Source organism: Tachypleus tridentatus, chromosome 6 (genome assembly GCF_004210375.1).
Source record: "Tachypleus tridentatus isolate NWPU-2018 chromosome 6, ASM421037v1, whole genome shotgun sequence".
Taxonomy (NCBI): Eukaryota; Metazoa; Arthropoda; class Merostomata; order Xiphosura; family Limulidae; genus Tachypleus; species Tachypleus tridentatus.
In genome coordinates, this window is record NC_134830.1 from 121,550,032 (window position 1) to 121,571,096 (window position 21,065).

General features: G+C 39.1%; 1 long non-coding RNA gene across 2 annotated transcripts in view; it reads left to right on the forward strand.

The window, feature by feature from the left end:
* The first annotated feature begins 2,244 nt into the window (after positions 1 to 2,244).
* The window catches only part of LOC143253480 (uncharacterized), a 51,986-nt gene continuing 33,165 nt past the window's right edge, over positions 2,245 to 21,065 (forward strand). Inside the window, exons 1-3 of one of the 2 annotated variants that reach the window (XR_013029663.1) lie at positions 2,245 to 2,626; positions 3,410 to 3,491; positions 20,503 to 20,584. This is a non-coding gene — a long non-coding RNA (uncharacterized LOC143253480). Of the gene's footprint in view, positions 2,627 to 3,305; positions 3,492 to 20,502; positions 20,585 to 21,065 lie in introns of those variants that run through there. The other variant, XR_013029662.1, reaches the window with a different exon arrangement.

Below are 21,065 nucleotides of genomic sequence, written 5' to 3' on the forward strand. Positions count from 1 at the left end.
ACCTTAACTTACAGATATGTAGATGATGTAATTAGTATAAATAATCCTGAAATAATGTTATTAATACTATTTATTCAATAGAATTACCACTTCAATATGTCATACAGATACACATTATTAAGATTTAGAAATTAAAATAATCGATAATGATATCAGTGTTAATATTTTTGACGAAAGAAAACCGTTTGTCTTTCTAATTTATGATTTACCCTCTTTTAATAGCAACGTACCACACCCTTCTGTTATAAGCATTATAACTTCGCAATTATTCAGATATTGTAAATTTTGTAATAAGTTACAATATTTTATCAGTTATGTTGAAATACTGATGCAAAAATTAACAGATAATGAATTTAATAAAGACTCTTTAAATAAAATTATTAAACTATTTTGTAACACATATAAGAAATGTGTTAAACAAATATAAAGAAATAAAGATTAAATAAATTTTACTAAAACATTCTAATAACTACTTTTAGTTATGAATTAGGTCATTTAATAACCTGGTACTACTTTATGCAGATGTACACCTTACTGCAAATAGAGGGCAGAGCATAAAAGTTATGGTATATTTAAAGGGTGATTGTTGGGAGTTGTACTGGTTGATTTAGATAAGTGGATGGGACCCTTCATATTAGTTTGTTTGTTTTTGAATTTCGCACAAAGCTACTCGAGGGCTATCTGTGCTAGCCGTCCCTAATTTAGTAGTGTAAGACTAGAGGGAAGGCAGCTAGTCATCACCACCCACCGCCAACTCTTGGGCTACTCTTTTACCAACGAATAGTGGGATTGACCGTCACATTATAACGCCCCCACGGCTGGGAGGGCGAACATGTTTGGTGCGACTCGGGCGCGAACCCGCGACCCTCAGATTACGAAGCGCACGCCTTAACGCGCTAGGCCATGCCAGGCCCTCCCTTCATCTTAGTATAATTTATTTACCGGGCTACCAGTTAGTGGTGTTCTATCATAATAGAGGTTGGAATGCTAACTCCAAGAGGTAATTTTATTTAACTTACTTACCCCAATGGTAGTTCCTTAGTTTTCAATTATTCTTCTTTGATTTGGATAGCAGTCACCTTCTCACAACTGTCTGCAGGCCGTGAAGGGTGATATAGATGTGTGACGTTGTGAGCTTTGGCACCCACATCTCGCTCTCTTAATTTTTTTTCTATATCTTTTAATATCTATTGCTATTCATTTTGCTTTATATTATTTCTTTATGTGAGACTGGCGAACGAAGGTCAAACCTGATAGATGGTGCATCCTCACCGTAATGTGGGTCCTATTTCGCAGCCACCTCCAAAACCTAGGGTACATTTTATATCCCACATTATAGCTTGTACCCTGGGATCCGTAATGCTTTATTTTGGTTATAATAAGCTAATATATACAGTTTATGTCACGTCACGCTTAATTTCCTGAAATAGAAGAAGTCATAAAATCAAAATGCATCTAGCCTGATAGGATAGTTCGATTACTGTCTGCCCATTATGAGTTTAGTAAAGGGATGAAAGGAAACAATAAGGTGGCGTGGAACCGTGAAACCTTTTAAGTGTTGTAAGTGTTGGTATAACACTAAAAACGTAGTGTTAAATCACTTAGTCTAGAGCTAAGTGCATAAAATTTAGCCTGAAAGTAAAACGTATTGATTTAGTTTTAAAACTTAATTTATTTTTCTTGAAATAAGCTGTTTTTGGGTACGTCACCAACGTTTTTAATAAAAACAAACATCTTCAATCAAAGGAGACCGTAAATTAAGAAACCAACAAATATTTTTCTAATTTTATTGTTTACACATGTTATTTTATACTTTCGGTACATAGACTAACAACAATATTAGTTGGTTTAAAATTATGCAGAAAATTAAGCGTAGTGTTTATTAAAAGACATAACAGAAAAATGTTGAAAGTAAAACCATCAAGTTAAAATTCATATATAATAATACATACTCTTGTCGAGTTCTTTTGTTGCTGAGTAATATGATAAAAAGCCATTGTTGGAATGTGGTGTTACTAAAACTCGCTGGTTTTTCTATATATTAGTAGTTGTTATTCTAACTGATTTTTAACGGTAATTATCCGATAAATACGTCACGAATGAATTTTATAAATGATCTTAGTTCTTATTGTCTCGACTGCGCTTCTCTGTCTCTTTATTGGTCAAGCTTAATTTCATATAATTTATTTATTACAGTTAACTATAAATGTGACGTTAAGGTATACTATAGTGTGGGGGTGGTAATACATGTCCTGTCACATTTAACAGGCTGTACGTTATTTCTGCTGATTTCAAGAGCTTATTACGACATGAAGTATAATTGACTAGTAATTGTTTTGTTGTTTTTTCCAGAAGATCAGGCTTAGCTAGGGTAGGTGGATGTTTTTCCGAGTAAAGTCCCTCCCATCTCTCGACGTTAAGAGTTGTCCATAAGACATGAATCGTCTATCCCTCTAACAAACACAATTATCCGATGTGTGAAACTCGTCACACTGCTTAATCATTCAGATATTTTATCAGTGAAAACTGGGGCAAAACCCATCATATTTCGCCTACAGAGGGTGAGCATAAACGCATGGTTTACTGAGTTACATCTGCCTTGAATCTGAAACCCCATGGTTGTTTGGTAAGCACGATTATGTTAATTTAACTTTAAGTAATTATTTGACCATGTCCTCTCACTCTCTCTGTTTGAATACGTGTTAAAATTCTATAAAAAATGTTTAGAAATAATTTGTGTACTTTTATGCCGTTCTTACAAAAGTAATTAGAAAAATTTATTATGTATTTCGTTCCAAATGATAAAAATAGTTCTGGATTATCATAAACAAGCAAATATATAGAGATTTATATATAAATGCTACTAGAAGTTATCTCTTAATTATATGATTTTCATAAACATGGTTATCAATTTAAAGTCAAACAAACATGTTATATTTATTTTCGTTATTAGTTTTGGTAAGGTAAATGATGTACAGATTTCATGTCACATTTCTATTATATCTATGCTTACAAACATCAACACATTAGAAACTCTAGACTAGATTCTCATGATTATAAGCACATACTCGTTAGTAGCCTTTCAATAGACTTTAGGCTTATAATAATTTACAAATTAGTATTTCTAAGCTAGGCCTCAGGCTTATAAGCACTCACTCATTAGTCACCTTAGGTTATGTTTAAGCTTATAATTATCCACACGTGTCAAATCTTAGCTCAGGCCTGAAACTTAACTATGTATTTTGATCCGACCTTTTGTTTTAAAGGAATAGAGGTTTATTTACATGCGAACATTCCTCTAGTGAAACTCTTGAGTTAATACGTTATTATTATTATTTTATTATCAAACCTTGTCCAAAATGTAAGCTTTAAAGATAAGTACTGGAAAATATATAGGATATTTTATTAGAACTTCACTCAAGTAGAAGATAATTCAGGAAGAGAATTAAAGATGTCTACGTTTCCAGATGATTTTACCATGCAACTGCCAGGTAATTTTACTTTATATTGGAATAAGGATTAACAGCTATGATAGTAAAAATGCATCTTTTACTATTTCGAAGAAAGTGTGTTGTAATAAAAGAAAAACGTGTCGTGTTTTTGTCACATTTCAGATAATAAAGCCCTAATTGTTTGCTTGTTTTTCTGATTGTTGTGAATTTACTTTTATTTATTTTAATATCGATATTTAGAAATGCATGCAACTTGTACTGTTAAATGTGTATTGAGAAATTCTCACCTATTCATTAAATTTGTAGAATAAAAATTACTCTTGAGTGTAAAAATCAACAGTGTGTGTGTGTGTGTGTGTAAATAATAGTGATTACCGGTATTGTTGTTGTAGCTGAAATTTCTAACAATCTCTCTGAACGATTATTAATTTGGAAAGTACAGATATTTGATCAGGAGTGGCCGGTATGGCCAGGTGGTTAGGGCACTCGACTCATAATCTGAGGGTCGCGGATTCGAATCCCCGTCACACCAAATATGCTTGCCCTTTCAGCCGTGGGGGCTTTATAAAGTGACGGTCAATTCCATTATTCGTTGGTAAAAGAGGAGCCCAAGAGTTTGTGGTGATGGTTAGCTGCTGCCTTCCCTCCAGTCTTGCAGTACTAAATTAGGGATAACTAGAGCAGATAGCCATCGTGTAACTTTGCGAGAAATTGAAAACAACCAACCATTTGATCAGAAACGTTTCTAGACTTCGAAAATTACAAACCATTTACCTTAAGCGGATTAACAGCGCCGTTAGTACCTTTTAAAAAATTCGCGTGTTATTAGCCAGGAGCTAACTCATCGTTAAATGAATTGTACCTGTATCAACTCGGAATTAATTCCCTTATCGAGAAACCTCTATAAAATATCAAAGAAGTTCCAGACTGGATAGAGGACTCAATATTGTTTGTAAGTTGGAAAAACTTGTCATTATATTCAATAACTATATTTTTAATAACAGTTATTATAAATTGTATTGTTGTTTGTATATTAAAACATGTTAAAATCTTGTTGACAAATATACTAAATTTGATATTGATATTTGATTAACTTCTAAATCAAAATGACAATTTAACTCAATTTTATGTTATTTGAAACCATAACAGTTAACAATAAATTGGGGGCTTGTCCGAGATAATACGTAACAATGATAAAATTGATTTCTCGACAAGCCTAAAATGAAGTATTTGCAAATAACTAAAGATTTATTCATAAAATGAGGAGAGTGAGTTTGCGCAGATAACTTTTTCTATTGCGTGTATAAAATTGAGACTGGATAAAGTTCGGTGTTATCTATTCTATTATATCATTGTTTTCCCGCTGGTACAGCGACAAGACCACGGATTTACAACGCTAAAATTAGGGGTTCTATTCCCCTCGGTGGACTCCACATATAGCCTGACGTGGCTTTGCTATAAGAAAATGCACATTATAGCATTGAACGATTTTTACCTTTAGTCAATGTTAATTCGGCCAGCAAAGGACTTTATAGTGCTACTTCTTTCAACTAGAATACTATACGTTGCTACAACATTTTTCTGGACAAAATAGACATTATCTGATGTAGCGAAAAATGGAAGAAAGCAACTACAATGAGGCAGTCTCAAGGACTCTCTGAACCACGTCTGTGTTTACAACTGCATACAAACCAAATAAAGTTAAAAATTACGATTTTTTATATCACTGAAGCAGTTAGAAAGCCTATGATACTTTTGCATATCACAAGAGAAAGAAAAAGAAGTCATGTTATAATTAATTTTGTTTGTTATTTAAAGCAAATTCAAGTTGTACCATCTGCTGTGCCCACTGCGGGGATTCAAACCTCAGATTTTAGACTCAAGTCCGTTAGTAACAACACTCGACTGTTAAGAAAGTGTTTCATAATTTTACAATAGGCTATCAGGAAAATATTTACATCTTGCATAGTTGAAGAGAATTTTTATATTAATACCATAATAGTTGTATTTTCTGAATATGTTTTGGTTATTGTACAAAATTAGATCTAGTTTTGTAATATACAAGTACAGTATAAATTGTTATATAACGCCAATCTAAGCACAGTTAGGAATTATGATGTACACTGCTGGCCAAAATCTTGAGGCCAATGAACATAAAGAAAAAATACGCATTTTGCGTTGTTAGACTCAACCACTTATTTGAGTAGAGCTTCGAAAGATGAAAATAAGAAAAGGGAAAATAAAAAAAACTTTTTTAGCATTTAATACGGAAAATGTGAACATAATGAAATTAGTCTAAATACTAGCTGGTCAAAAGTTTAAGACCATACCAGGTCCCAAACAGGGTAGAAAATGCCCAACAAGAGGTCTCATTAGTGAGTTGTACGGCCGTCATTGCGAATAACTGCAAACATTCGCTTCGGCATGGTCGATATAAGCGTTTACCAGTTTTTGTCTGGTACGTGCAAGCCTTGTATGCGACTGCTTCGAGCAGGCTCTTGGTTAAATGATACCTGATGTCTTCCTCCTTTCCCTGGATTCCTGTACGTGGTGAGGGGACCTCCCAGGGAAGGTTGTCTGGTTACCTTCTCTGGGATCTAAACATCCACCCACGTGTTTGCCGTGCGTAGCGACCCGTGAAGGGGAGGAGAGGATCCTGGTGGTTGAGGGGTCCAACCCTAACACACCACTTTGGCCTTGAATTCCTGTAGACGGGTGGCCTTTGGGTGGCTCCTTGGGTGAATCGGCTGGTCCACTTGGGCTAGAGTCAACCAAGTACCAGTGTTGGAAGTTTCCAACGGATGATGTGGACATTGTGCCTGATGCTGGTGTTTGGGTATAGTGCTCACGAAACCCTGGCGTTACCTGATTGCCCTTGCATGACATTGTAGTGCGTCTCCTTGTAGGGCTCCATGGTGGGTGGGGTCAGTGGGTACCGAAATTTTTCTTTTTCCTATGGATCCTTTTTCAAATAAAATAGTGAAAAAACAGTCGATAGATAAGTGACCACGTCTTGAAGACTCTGAGCAGCAATCTTCAACATCTATAAAACACGTACCTCATTTTCTTATATTACATTCTCTTTCAGAAAAACCTTTAGGGCAATTGTCCCCTTTTTTATGCAGAAGGGACTAGAGGGTCTTGCTGGCTCTCCAAAGTCAGTAAAGAAGCTTCGATCTGGAGACATATTAGTTGAAACATCCACAACCCACCACAGTGAACTCCTCTTGAATTCAATGGCAATTGGGGATATACCTATTGAGATTACCTCTCATGCTACCTTGAATTCATCACGAGGAGTTATTGTTGATATGGATTTGAAGAATGTCCCCGAGTCAGAGATTCTCGCTGTTCTCTCCACTCAAGGAGTTTCTGCAGTGAGGCGCATCTCCACTCGCAAAGATGGAGTTACACTGCCAACAGATACCCTCGTTTTGACATTTACATCATCACGTGCACCTGCCACCATCAAGGCAGGTTATCTAATTTGCAGGGTACGGCCATACATTCCAAACCCTCTCCAATGTTTCCAGTGTCAGAGGTTCGGCCACTCCAAGACATCATGTCGTGGTTCCCTGACCACGATGCCTATGAATGTGACATGGACCCACATTGCGTCAACTGCAATGGTTCTCACCCTTCCTTCTTTTGTTCTTGCCCAAAACGGTTGGAGGAAAAAGAGGTGCAGCATTTGAAAATGACTAACATTAGTTATCCTGAGGCTCGGAAATTGCTGCCCGCCACTCCACGTCGGACATATGCTGCTGCACTTCGTTCCACAACTACAGTGGGAGTGTATACAGATCTCTGTGCCTCCAAGAGAATCGTTTTCAAAACAAATGAACAGCCTTTTGACCTCCATGGTTAAAAAGGTTGAATCGACTTCCACACCCATCTCTGTTCCTCCCATACATTCCAACAAACCTCCAGATCCACATCCTTCAGTTTCAAATACAGGCATTTCTTCTGATACATCTTTTTCTCCCACTCCAAGAGGCAAAACAATCATTCCTTTGCATCCTCAGTCACTGGAATCCCCTTCCAATAACAAAGACCTGCCCACTCGACCCAGGGCAGGATCCATGGAGGTTGATAGACCTCCTCTGACTAAGGACAGTAAGGGAAAAAAGACGTGGTCGTAAACAGAAGGGTTCTCCAACCACTTTGCCTACCCGTCATTTAAAATGACCACCTTGATACAATAGAACTGTCGAGGTTTACGTTCTAATTTGGATGACAAAAAAACTGATTGCTTCCTATCATCCTGTATGTCTTTCCTTACAAGAAACATATCTAACATCTGCTGATACAGTCACCATTCGGTAGTTTTATCTGTACAGAAATGACAGGCTGTGTGATGGACGAGTACATGGAGGGGTGGCACTATTGGTTGATCAGCATGTGCCCACCCTGTCTTTGTCACTCAACACACCCTTGGAGGCCGTAGCCATCCGTATTTCCTTGGGTCATACCATCACGGTTTTTTCTCTCTACCTGTTCCCTGGAGAGAGACATGATCAATCAGACCTTGATGCTCTCATTGAACAGTTGCCATCTCCCTTTCTACTCCTGTGGGACTTTAATGAACATCATCCCCTCTGGGGAAGTGCTGTTATTGATGGGAGGGGTCGCTCTGTAGAGCGTATGCTCTCTGATCACAATCTTTCTCTTTTCAATACTGGTTCTTCCACTTATTTTCATGCACCTAGTCAGTCCTTTACTGCTATTGATCTCTCAGTTTGTTCTTCTTCATTATTCTCCTATTTTTCATGGAGGGTTGACAATTATCCACTAGGCAGTGATCATTTTCCTATACTTTCGAGAGAGACTGGCCGTGGTCGATGCCACCCTGCCCGCGTGCCCCGGTGGAAGTTGGATCAGGCAGACTGGACCACTTTCACTGCTTTGGCAGAACTCGATCCTTCCGTCGTGAATCAGCCATAAATAGACGACTGTGTGGCAGTGGTAACTGGCTGTATTATACAAGCAGCTGCTTAGTGTATTCCTAAAACCTCGACACGTTTTCCACGATGCCCTCGTCCGTGGTGGAATCCTGCTTGTTACTTAGCACGAAAGGCTCAAAAACGGGCCTGGGATACTTTTCGTAGATATCCCACACTTTTGAACCGCGTCGCTTTCCAACGGACTCGTGCACATGCTAGGTGGGTAAGACGTTAAAGCCAGAAGGAATCTTGGATTAAGTTCACAACTAGCATATCTTCTACCACCAGTTTCAAGGTCATATGGGATAGGATTCGAAAGGTCAGTGGGCACTACAATTCTGTCCCCCTCTCGATCTTACTCTCTGATGGTCAAGAGGTGGTTGATGTTTAGAGCATCGCTGATACCCTAGGTGAAAGCTTTGGCCGGGTATCTAGCACTTCTGCTTGTTCCTCCACCTTCTTGGCCATCAAGACTCGGGCAGAGCGTTCACCTCTTTCCTTTCGAATTGACTGTTTCTTTGACTATAATTGTCCCTTTACACTGGTGGAACTGAAAATGGTCCTTCATCGGTCTGGCAGTACATCTGTTGGACCTGATGATATACTCTATGACATGCTGCACCATCTATCTCCTGCTTCTCTTGATGTCTTTCTAATTGTCTTTAACCGGATCTGGCAGGAGAATGTTTTTCCTGATGCCTGGCACCAGTCTATTATTTTACCTTTCTCTAAGCAAGGGAAAGATTCCAAGATTCCTTCAAACCACCGTCCAATTGCTTTGACGAGCTGTCTCTGTAAGACCTTAGAAATGATGGTTAATGCTCGTCTTGTTTGGTTTCTCGAATCAAACAACCTCCTCTCACCCACCCAGTGTGGTTTCTGACAACAGCATTCCACTACAGACCACCTAATTCGACTTGAAACATCAATCAGAGAAGCCTTTCTCAAATGCCAACATCTTGTATCAATATTCTTTGACATTGAGAAGGCTTATGACACAACATGGAGGTATGGCGTTTTGCGAGACTTCCAGACATATGGGTTATGTGGCCATTTACCCATGTTTATTAAAAAATTTTTAATGGACAGGAGATTCCAAGTTCGTGTGGGTTCGACACTTTCCCGTTCTTTTGTACAGGAACCTGGGGTCCCTCAGGGCTGTGTTTTGAGTGTCACACTTTTCAGTATAAAGATAAATGCCATCACTGAACAACTCCCTCTCACTATTGCGAATGGGCTATATGTCGACGACTTTCACATCTCATGTCAGTCGTCGAACATGAGATATATTGAGTGGCAACTACAAACTGCCCTGAATCGCGTACTGAAGTGGACTATGGTGAACAGCTTTAATTTCTCTCTCTCTCTAAAACCGTTTGCATGCACTTTTGCCGCCAACGGGTATTCACCCTGATCCTGAACTTCATATTGGTGAAGTTTCACTGCTAGTGGTCCCTGAGACCAAGTTCTTGGGGCTTATCTTTGACCGTAAGCTGACCTTTATACCACACTTAAAGCAGCTACGGGTCAAATACACAAGAGCGCTGAACATCCTCCGTGTTTTCTCTACTACCAGTTGGGGAGCAGATCGATGTTCTATGTTAAAGGTATATCGTGCTCTTATTCGATCAAAACTCCACTATGGATCAATGGTCTATGGCTCTGCCAGACCCTCGGCCTTAAAGTTGCTAGACCCCATTCATCACCAATGACTTCGACTCTGCACTGGGGCTTTCTGCACCTTTCCAGTTCAAAGCTTATACGTTGAATCTCATGACCATTCTCTGCACCTTTGCCGTTTGCAACTATCTTTACTATATTCTTTGAAACTTCATTCCTTATCAAAGCATCCCACCTGGGGATGTGTTTTCCTTCCTCAATGGGCCGTACTTTTTCAGAACAGATGGTCTGCCATTGCTCCATTTGGCCTTCGCATCCAGGTGCAATTGGATGACTTGGGTCTGTCCTTGGATAACATTGCAGATTTCACAGGTCAGCCCATCCCACCATGGCTTATTACAGTCCCCAAATGTGACCTTTCTTTAAGTCATCTGAAAAAGGCAGATACTCCAGATTGGAAGTACCGTCTTTTTATTTAATGAACATCTTTCAAACAATCATTCTGTTCCAATTTATACAGATGGTTCCAAATCGGGTAATTCAGTGGGCTCTGCTATGGTTTGCTGCAGTTCGGTGGTTGTGCACAGAATCCCCTCTAGAGCTGTGTTCACTGCTGAACTGTATGCCATATCTCTTGCCCTGGATCATATTGATGCTGAGCAGTACTCTAACTGCACTATTTATACTGACTCGCTTAGTTCTATACTGGCCCTCGAATCGCTACACGTTGGCTCGCACCCTGTTCTCGCTGATATTCAAAACCGACTGGCCCATTTCTCATTAACTGCTTCTTCTATCCAGTTTTTCTGGATACCAGGCCATGTTGGTATTCGCGGGAACGAGCTTGCAGACACGGCAGCTAAATCTATCTGCTCTGGCACTATCACCACTGTGCCTATTTCGTATGTGGATTATGGTCTTGTATTCAAGGCTCGGCTCCGTGCGAGCTGGCAGTCCACTTGGAGTGAGCAACGTGACAACAAGCTTTTTCAAATAAAACCCTATATTGGGCTTTGGCCATTTAGCCATTTTAATCTCATTTAAGTGTTGGGTATTTATTCATTACACCTTTTTAATTGTGGTTCCCTTTTCAGAGTCTCAATCTCTCTAGTTCAATTTGACATTGAAAAATGGCCAGAACATTAAATAACTCGACACCAGGACTGGAAAGGCCAACTTCAGGTGACTATTGCTGCTGTTTGATCTATGCATTTGAATTACCCATTAGTCGTTCTGGCGAGTTGTTATTCCAATTTTGCTGCATGTCTTTTTAAACTTTTATTACTTTATCCTTTGGTATTGGCCATAATGACGGATAACCCGGAACCAGGACTGGAAAGACCAACTTCAGGTGACTGACTGTGGTTCTGGTACTTGCCTGTTCGTCTTCCTGGTGGGTTATGATCATTACCATATTGCTAGAGTAAGTACTTTACAACTTCTCTTACACTGCTTTCTCTCTTAACATTGTAGACTAGGTGTCAACATTGGTTTTATGCTTTTTCTGTTTTTCAATGATGTTTTGTTTTACTTTTATTTCCTTCTCTGTATTTTACTACATTTAATTTATTTTTACCTTTTCACTGGACGTTTGGCGCTGATAGCCTAGCTGCTTTGTGCCATTAAACACTAAATCAATCAATCAGTCTTCCTTTCCCATCTTACAGGAGGTTTGTCAGGGCTGCCCATTGTCCCCGTTGCTTTATGCATTGGTTATCGAGTGCTTGCTCTCTCATCCTTACCACTTGGTCTTGGTGCGTGGCCTCTGAATGCCAGGGGGTTCGAGTACCACGTATGTCACACATGCAGATGATGTGAACCTGTTCCTTGAGAACTTCACATCATTAGGTTCAGTGCTTGCCATCGTCCATCAATATGCTTGGGCCAGTGCTGCCCAGCTGAATATTCCCAAGTCTTGTGCATGGGGATTTGGGAAATGGGTCTTGTCTGCCAACTCCCCATTTGGTCTTGATTGGACCCCCTCCTTGATCACTTGCTTTGGGGTTCGTTTTCTCGTGGGCCCTGGGGCTGCTTGGGAGGGGATAGTTCAGCATGTTGATTCGGCAGTGCACGATTACCGCTACTGTCCTGTTAACCTGTTTGACCATACTGCAGAGGTGGTGAATAGGAGGATCCTCCCCTTGATCTGTTACCTGGGGACTGTCCTTTGGTTGACTGCACTGCATGAGCCATCGAATGCCATGTCTATGCCTTCCTGTGGGGTGGCAAGCCCGAGGCAGTGTCTCGGCTCTCCTTGACGCTGCCACCTTGCAGGGATGGTCTGGGCATCCCATGTGCCTGGACCCAGTGTCCCTTCGCCTGTTTACTACCTTTTGCTGTCTGTCTTTGGAGAGTCACCCGTGTTGCCACCTCGCGAGATTTTGGTTGGCACAGGGTGCAGGCTCTTTGATGTTTCTTTGGGCCTGCAGACACCTATGTGTTTTGAACCTCCATCTTGGTACATTGACACTGCTGTAGTGATCTGGCAGTGTCGTACCGTGTCTGCCGATGCACCGACGGATTCCCGTTCCCTCTACCTCCTGTTGGTCCCTGAATGTCCCCACAGAATCAAGTGATTCCACCCTGCTCTGCCGTAGGACGCTATTTGGGGTCGCGTCGCTCTGCATCATGTTGGTAGCTACCTCCAGGCTTTCAACAGGCGTGTCATGCACAACCTTCTTCTGGTAAGGGAGCTGGCATACCTTTGGAACTCTTGTGCGACTGAGTTGTGTCCAGTGTGTCACGCCCAGGTGGAGTCTGTCTTGCTCATGTTGGTCCTCTGTTCGATGTCGGCGGAAACCATACTGTACCATGTACTGGTTTCTGTTCCCAGCCACCTGGCCTTTTCCTTTCAATATACTTTAACCATCTTTAAAGTATGCCATCTGGCTTGCTCAAAACAAAGTTTTCGAGCAGGCGCCAATGTCGTACTTTTCGATGCTGGGAAGGGCCAGATATAGGCTGTTACTCTTCCTTGAGGCAGACTATCAGCGACTGAGTTCTGGGACATTTTACCATCTCTGGGGGCTGGTCGTCTCGCCTCTTTCTGCATTGGTGGGGGATCGGCTTCTGAGCCGCCCTGCCTCCACTCTCTCTTCATGATTTCATTGCTTTTTCTTGTATATATTTATTGTTTTTTTTTAAATTGTTGTTTGTATATATTTCATGTTATTTGTTTTTTGTTTTGGATATATTTAATGCTTTTTTTGTATATATTTAATGTTCTTTTCTTGTCATGCCTTTTGAACTGTTCCATTTGTTGTAAATAAATTCAATATTTAATCTGGTTCCACGATCGGCTGGTGTCTTGTCGGACAACCCGTCGAATCCTCCTGCTCAACGCCGGCGAAATTTTCTTGGGCTGACCACTTAATTCTTGTTCTGTATCCCTCAAGGTCTTTTAAGAAATTTGCAACAGTAGTTTTACTATGCCCAATCTCACCAGAGATGGCTTGTTGAGAGAGAACTTAATTTTGCAGCTCAACAATTCTGTCATGTTCTCACGCTGTCACCTTTTTAGCCTTTGCCATGTTTTTACCGAATGTAACACAGGAGATGTCAGTGGGAAATGTTGACAACGCCAATGCTTGAACACAAATAACTAAATTTCGTTACGTATTTAACAGTTAACGCTTCGGTTCAGTATGGTCTTAAATTTTTTACCAGCTAGTATTTAGGCTAATATCATATTTTCTTTATTAAATGCTAAAGTTTTTTATTTCTATTTTCCCTTTTCTTATTTTCATCTTTCGAAACTCTACTCAAACAAGTGGTTGAGTCTAACAACGCAAAATGCATATTTTTTCTTTATGTTCATTGGCTTTAAGATTTTGGCCAGCAGTGTATTAGGTGTATTCTTATTACATGATCTAAATAGTTATTTAATGTCTTCACTGTTGTCTTAAAAAGAAACGAGACGTTTTTTTTTTGTATACGTTTGAATTGGAGCTCAGTTTTCATACATGCAATTATAAGTATTTTTACTAGTTAGTAAAGCTAGAACTAAAACGATACATTTTAAACAAGGGCATGTTTCTTGTTTCCGAGGCATGTTTTCGTAATTTCATGCCACCGCAGTGACCCAGCGGTAAATCTGAGAGTTCATAACGCTAACCCTAACTGTTGTATTTTAAAAATTTTTGTACTTAAAAAAAAGTTAACTTAATTCTGTTCCCTTTAGGAAGCAAGTTATGTAGATATGTTTTCTTACTATAAATACTTATAATTCGAGATTCGGATAAAACAAAGTGTTCTTATAAAGCACACTGTTTAACTTTCTTGTATCAACTACTAACCTAAGCCTAACTTAACCTAGCATCGTTGAACATCGTCATGTATATGTCGTAGTAATGGAAAGTCCCAAGTGTTCTTATCTCAAAATTGTTAATAACAGCTCTATTAGACAAGAGAAAATTACTTGGGCAAACAGATTTTATCTCGTCTGCGAGTTCTTAAACGAGAATGGGTAAACCGGCGCCTCGTGAGGTTTGATCGACGAAGGGAGGGATCGGAACTTGCAGCATGTAGTGGGTAGAGTACGAATCTTTCATGGGCCTTCCATCGGTTAGCGGTCGGTGTTAGTCTAGCACAGAAGACCAAGTCTCTGTTCCCTTCTCCGTGGACTGTAGGTCTACCTATAGCGTCGGCAGATGTGAAAGAGTTGGCAGGCGTGTTGGAGGTTCAGTTATCAGATGGTGTTTTCTGATACTCCCTCCTCCCACTTCCTTAAACCAAGAAATGTAACTAAAACACGAGTGGAGGTAATAACCTTTTTTTTTTTTTCTCAAAAATTAGAAGAACAAACAAGAACCGCCTCACCCTCCTTTCATTAAAAATTCCTGCGTGAGTTTGTCTCGACGGACCCGATATTTTAGTGCAGCTGTGACGTCATTCTTCGGCCTAAGAGGTAACAACGTATCATGCGCGTGAGGGTGAAAAGAGTTATGTTTTAAAATGATTTCTAAGTCTGTTCTTTCCTCAGAGCTTCAATCAGATACCATCGTCTTCATTAATCTTACTCTGAACAAACACGACCAATAATTAAAACGCAGGCGCCGAAAAGCATGTGGATCAGAAATCCGATAAATCACCACGAAAACGCCATACTGTTCACTTGTAGATTAAATATAAAACATAAGTGCAAACATGATTTTAAATAAACTAAAAAGTGGGATTAACCGTAACATTACAACGCCCCCACGGCTGAATGGGCGAGCATGTTTGGTTCGACGGAAATTCGAACCCGCGACCTTCAGATTACAAGTCGAATGCCTTAACGCACCTGGCAATGCCGGGCCAAATCCAATAGTAACTCTCCAGTTTAGGCAGTTTAAGTAAGTCCTAAATCCATATGTTAAGCTTTGTTAAACTGTACTTGCGTGGGATTATACAAATTAAGTATTCATAGGTACAGTGTGTTTAGGAAAGTACGACGCCTGGTGGTGAATACTCGTTTGTTCATACATTTTACATGAAATACAGCAGTTATTTAAATTTGTTTTGTTTGTTTTTTCAGAAGAAACGAGAAATATCAGCGGTGTTTGGTATTTAACTCTGTTTATCGAAAATAACAGTATAATTAAGGAGTTGTTCTGCTAAGGCTAGGCGTGTGTTGAATAAGATCTTAATAAAACTGTAACATGAAATAATTTTCATAGGTTGTTTCTCTTCATTAAACATGTTTATTTTCATGTTTGCGCTTGTCTGCTGCCGGCTATATGTTGAGTTGCGCACAAGGTTTAGATTTCTAGCTATAGCGCTAGTCGTCACCCCACACTGCCAACTCTGAGTTACTTTATCATTATATTCCAGTGCTCTAATTACCTAAGGCCTGGCATGGCCAAGCGCGTAAGGCGTGGGACTCGTAATCCGAGGGTCGCGGGTTCGCGCCCGCGTCGCGCTAAACATGCTCGCCCTCCTAGCCGTGGGGGCGTATAATGTGACGATCAATCCCACTATTCGTTGGTAAAAGAGTAGCCCAAGAGTTGGCGGTGGGTGGTGATGACTAGCTGCCTTCCTTCTAGTCTTACACTGCTAAATTAGGGACGGCTAGCACAGATAGCCCTCGAGTAGCTTTGTGCGAAATTCCAAAACAAACAAACAAGCTCTAATTACCTCGTATTTTAAAGGGTCGTACATATCGTGTCAGGTTGTGTATCGAAAAGTCCAAAGTTCGAGATATGCTGTCGCTGAACACGTTCCACACTTTAAATTGTGTTCTATCAATCTTTTCGATTCAAAGAGCTGGACATAACCCTTGTGGGGGCGGACACTACTAGCTTGCTTTCCTTTTTTTCAGTAGTTTAAAGTTATGGAAGAAAAGTCTGAATCCTAGAGGTCTCTGACCTGCCCCTTTACCACACGTGTGAGAATATAATGTCGTTCAGGTTAAGAAACTTCACTTTTATAACCAAGGCTTTCTGGGCATGTCGAAATATGGATCTGTGGATTTACCTTCATGACCCGTCACTACCTTAAAAAATTGCGCGTGGAACTTTGGAGCCATGAATGCGTTGTAAAGGGGACTGTCAAATCCCACTTCTCGAATAAACTAGAATAACTAGTGCGTACTGTTGACTAGCCGTCTTCCCGTCATCAGTTCAAAATTATGTGGACTGCTAGTGCAGATAGCCCTTGGTCAGTTTTACGCGAATATATGAAAACAAACAAACAAATTAAAAATGTGGCAATCGCAAACGGAGAAAGATCTCGCGTGATATAGAGATGACGTGTTAGTCACTTTTAAAAACGGAAGTGTTTCAATCTAATGGGAGAATGGAGGGTTAGGCCTATAAATTTTCGAAAATACCAATAAGTGATGTGTGTGTGTGTGTGAATGTCGTGATTTAAATTATCAGCTTACAGCGTTATTGAGACCCGGCATGGCCAAGTGGTTAGGGCGCTCTACTTGTTATCTGAGGGTCGCGGGTTCGAATCCCCGTTACACCAAACATGCTCGCCCTTTCAGCCGTGGGTGTTATGTTACGTTCAATCCAACTATTCGTTTGTAAAAGATTAGCCCAAGAGTTGACAGTGGGCGGTGATTACAAGCTGCCTTCCCTCTAGTCTTGCACTGCTAAATTAGGGACGGCTAGCGCAGATAGTTCTCGTGTAGCTTTGCGCAAAATTAAAAACAAAACAAAGAAGCGTACCCAAATATAAAGTAACGTGAACTGATATAACCCAGTGTAAAGAAAAATCACCTGATTATAAAGTAAACCTACCCGATGTTAAAGGCTTGTTAAAACTAAACGTTGCTATTGTTAAAGTTTGACTAAAACATGAATTGTTTATTATTTTGGTAGGAATGAGTTGGATGAAGCACTATTATTATTACTTTTTATCTATTGAACTTCAGGTAAAATAATATTAGAAGATGAGTCTATCCGTGGTTTGTACGAACAAAAGTCCAGCAGGCTTTGATTTTATATAATGATTCTGAATGAACTATAGCGAAATAAGTTTTTTCTTTTACCCTCCACCAACACACTGACCATCAGACACGAGCATGACTTAATAAAGCTGTCAGGCATGGAAGTTAGGCCTAATGATGAAGGGCATTAGTATGAGAACAAAGAGCAAACTCATCCATATATGTTTTGGGTATTTTAATAAGTGTGTATATCAGCTGCACGTGCACATTACTTAAACTTAGAGCTCGTGACTAATGATATGCTTTAAAAATCTGATAAGAGAAATATCGTGGTTAGAGAGAAAAAAATCCCGGTTATAAATCAGTGATGTAACACGTGTTTAACTCTTTCTTTTGAAACGTAACTCGAGCTTGACAAAGTTATGGTGCTTAGACTAATTCACGTGTATCGGAGAGGACCATGTCACCGTCTTAGATGACTTTGATAGAAGCTTCATAACAGTGACGGAGCAAGTAACAGTTTCGTTTCACGTGCAGGCCAGCTGCCAAAGTACAAACTTAGTGGTAAAAACGATGGTTAGTTAATTTAAATATGGATTTTAAAGTCGTTGTATGGACACTATATGAAACATTTGAATTTTGATCATAATTAAAAGTGGAAGAAATAATATTAATAACTAGGTGTTGGCATGGTTGAGGTCGCGGGTTCAGATACCGTTACCGCATACACTTGCCCTTTCATCCGCGGAGGCGTTGTAATGTGACGTCCAATCCCACTATTCATTGGTAAGAGTAACCAAGAGTTGGCGGTTGATGGTAAAAGCTGACACTGTGTGGTGTTTACCAATCTGTGGGCTGCTTTTATGGAGGATTGTGTGAGAATTGTCGGTAATGTTCTTATAAACAACAGCTAATCGTGTTGTCCAACAGTACTTGAATATTTGAACTAGAGAGAAATAGCTAAGTGTTTCAACAGATTGTATAGTTTGAAGGTGTAGTGTCCATGGTACTGTCTATATCGCTAGAAGTGGTTCCCGAGTTTCTAGCAGTACAAGGAACGACACTTTGTAGTATTCTAATAATGAGCCTTAAGCTAGCTGAATGTATATGGAAACACGTAGCATATATAGTACCTGAAATGAGACAATCTGATGGGTGAGTATCGGAGATGTAACTAAAGTCGAGAAAGAATTATGTTTGTGGGCGCGCGCGCGTTACTTTTGGAGTAAAATCTGAACGAATGGTTAAACTACAACGAGAAAATCCAGAGACGTATACCCTCGGGAATTGTACTTATCAAAGAAAATAATTGATTTTGAGGATATGTTGGTTATTTTAGGTTTATCCTTGTTCTGTAGTGCTGGTATTAACAAGTAATGTAATTAATATTAAAACATACATATTATAACCATAATTTTAAAGCCAAAACAAAATACGCTGCATTTAAAAAAAACAAAACAAAACATTTTTAGGGTACAAGCTACAACGTAGGATTATAAAATATATCCTAGGTTTTGGAAGTAACTGAAGAAGCAAGACGGACACTGCGGTGGGGATACACCGTCTGTCAGTCTTAACCTCCAGTTCGCTAGTCTCACAAAATAAATAGACACAATTAGATTAGAAATTAGGAGAGCGAGATGTTGTTGCTAAAGCCCAGAACATCCCACATCAATATCACACTTCACTACCTATAGACAGTTGTGGGAAGGTGACTGCTCTCCCAAGTTAAAATAAGAATATGTATGATTTATGGGGTAGAGATTACATTCTCTACCTGTTGAAGGGCAAGAATGAAAAAGATTAAAGGTGATTTTATTGTCGATTGTCACTTTTGTTTTCTATTTTTTAGTCTATGGTTTATTCTACTCGGAGAAGTCTATTTGGGTTTCACGTTGAATAATTAATTGTATAGGTAACATTTTCTAATTTAAAGTTGATGTTATCTATGCTTATTACTTTATATAAGCTTTCAGTGAAAAAGTCAACTTGGACAGAAATATTTATTTTTATCTATTTAATCTGATTATTTCCTGAATGTACTAATTCGATTAATTTGTAAAAGATTGTGCTACATACTGAATTTTATTTGGTCTGTAATAACTTCGGATGATGAAAATTTACTTCGCAGCACGATATCCAGAAATTCGATTTAAATAGAATTATAATTATAGAATTATTAATTTTCTCCTTTAAAACCAAACTGCTTTTAAAATATGGTTTGCAACTATAGTACACTATTAGTTTTTAAGCTGACGTAAAACATGTTAACATTTCTGTTGCAATATAAACTTCGTTTTTAGACTGAAATTTCACGTTAACATTTTGGATACAATATTAGCACCGTTATCCGTCTTGCAAACAAATACAGAATTTGAGGTTACTTTTACGAACTTGTATGAATAATAGGGCGGCGTGGTCAAAATAAATAGCATGCCGACAGTGTGAATCTGCAGGTTCGTAATTCGTGATTAGGGTGTACGGTAAGCCTGACCATCAAATCCCGCTATACGGTGAGATAATAGTAACCTAAAAATTGGCGGTGGTTGCTATTGGCTATTTGTTTTCTTCCACCCAGTAACGCAGCGACACGTCAGAAGGCTTAACATTAAAAACAAGATTTCGATATAGGCACAGTCCAGATAGCTAAACGTGTAGCTTTATACAAATAAACTTTGTTCCATGTATTCTATCGTCTCGGAATTAGGGCTAACTATTCAGGTATCTCGTGTGGAGGGTTTGTGCCACAATTCTACAACAAACAAAACTAACGCTAACTTTTATCCAACAAAAACTTACTGTGTTACATCTGAAATACGCCAAAATATTTATGGAATGTTGTAGCAGTTATTTCAATAATGGTGGTAGGAAGGTTACATGTATGTCTTCCAACAAAATCAATTATTATGGCCTGTGTACGAAAGTATAGACAATAACTGTATTTTAAACTTGCTAGGCCTAACCTTTGTACATTCATTCTATCAATATAAATAGTATTGTTAAATCATTCGGTAGTTCCAATAGTTCACAGAAGCATAACTGATTATTAATGCCCTCAGACGTGTCCTTAATCCTCTTGAAGGGTTCCTAACCTCTTTATTTCCATTCCTGACAGACAGGATGTGCATTTCGTCGACAAGGGTAGTAGCGAAGTGACGTAAGAATGGATTTCAAGAAACTAGGTGGAGGAGAAATAGGTGGGTAAAATAAAAGGCGTCTCATACATTTGATTTCCCGAATCATCTTGTGATCATGCAAGAAAAATAAAGGGATTCGAGTAACGGTGTTAAATACACAACTTGCTACACTGTACTCGTCAAGTTTAAGTGTAACAGGTAAGCCTCTCAAAAGCTAATTCTAGCTTTTGTTTTGATGTTTGTTTTGTGTAGCGAACATAAATATTTCGAGTAATATGATATAATTTAATTATTTACAACATTCCAATGTGCTTATTCTGGTGTGTTTAAAAACGCAGAAAAGTTGATAAACACAGTTCTATCGGTACCTATTTATTTATCATATTTTACAAAAGAAAGAGTGTAAAATGTAGACGTTACGATTCCCTCTCCACCTATACAAATTTGCAGGAATTAGATATATTACATTACTAAACAGTTCTTTGGCTATTACTAGATACACTACATGGCCAAAAGTATCCATCCGACCATCACACTCATG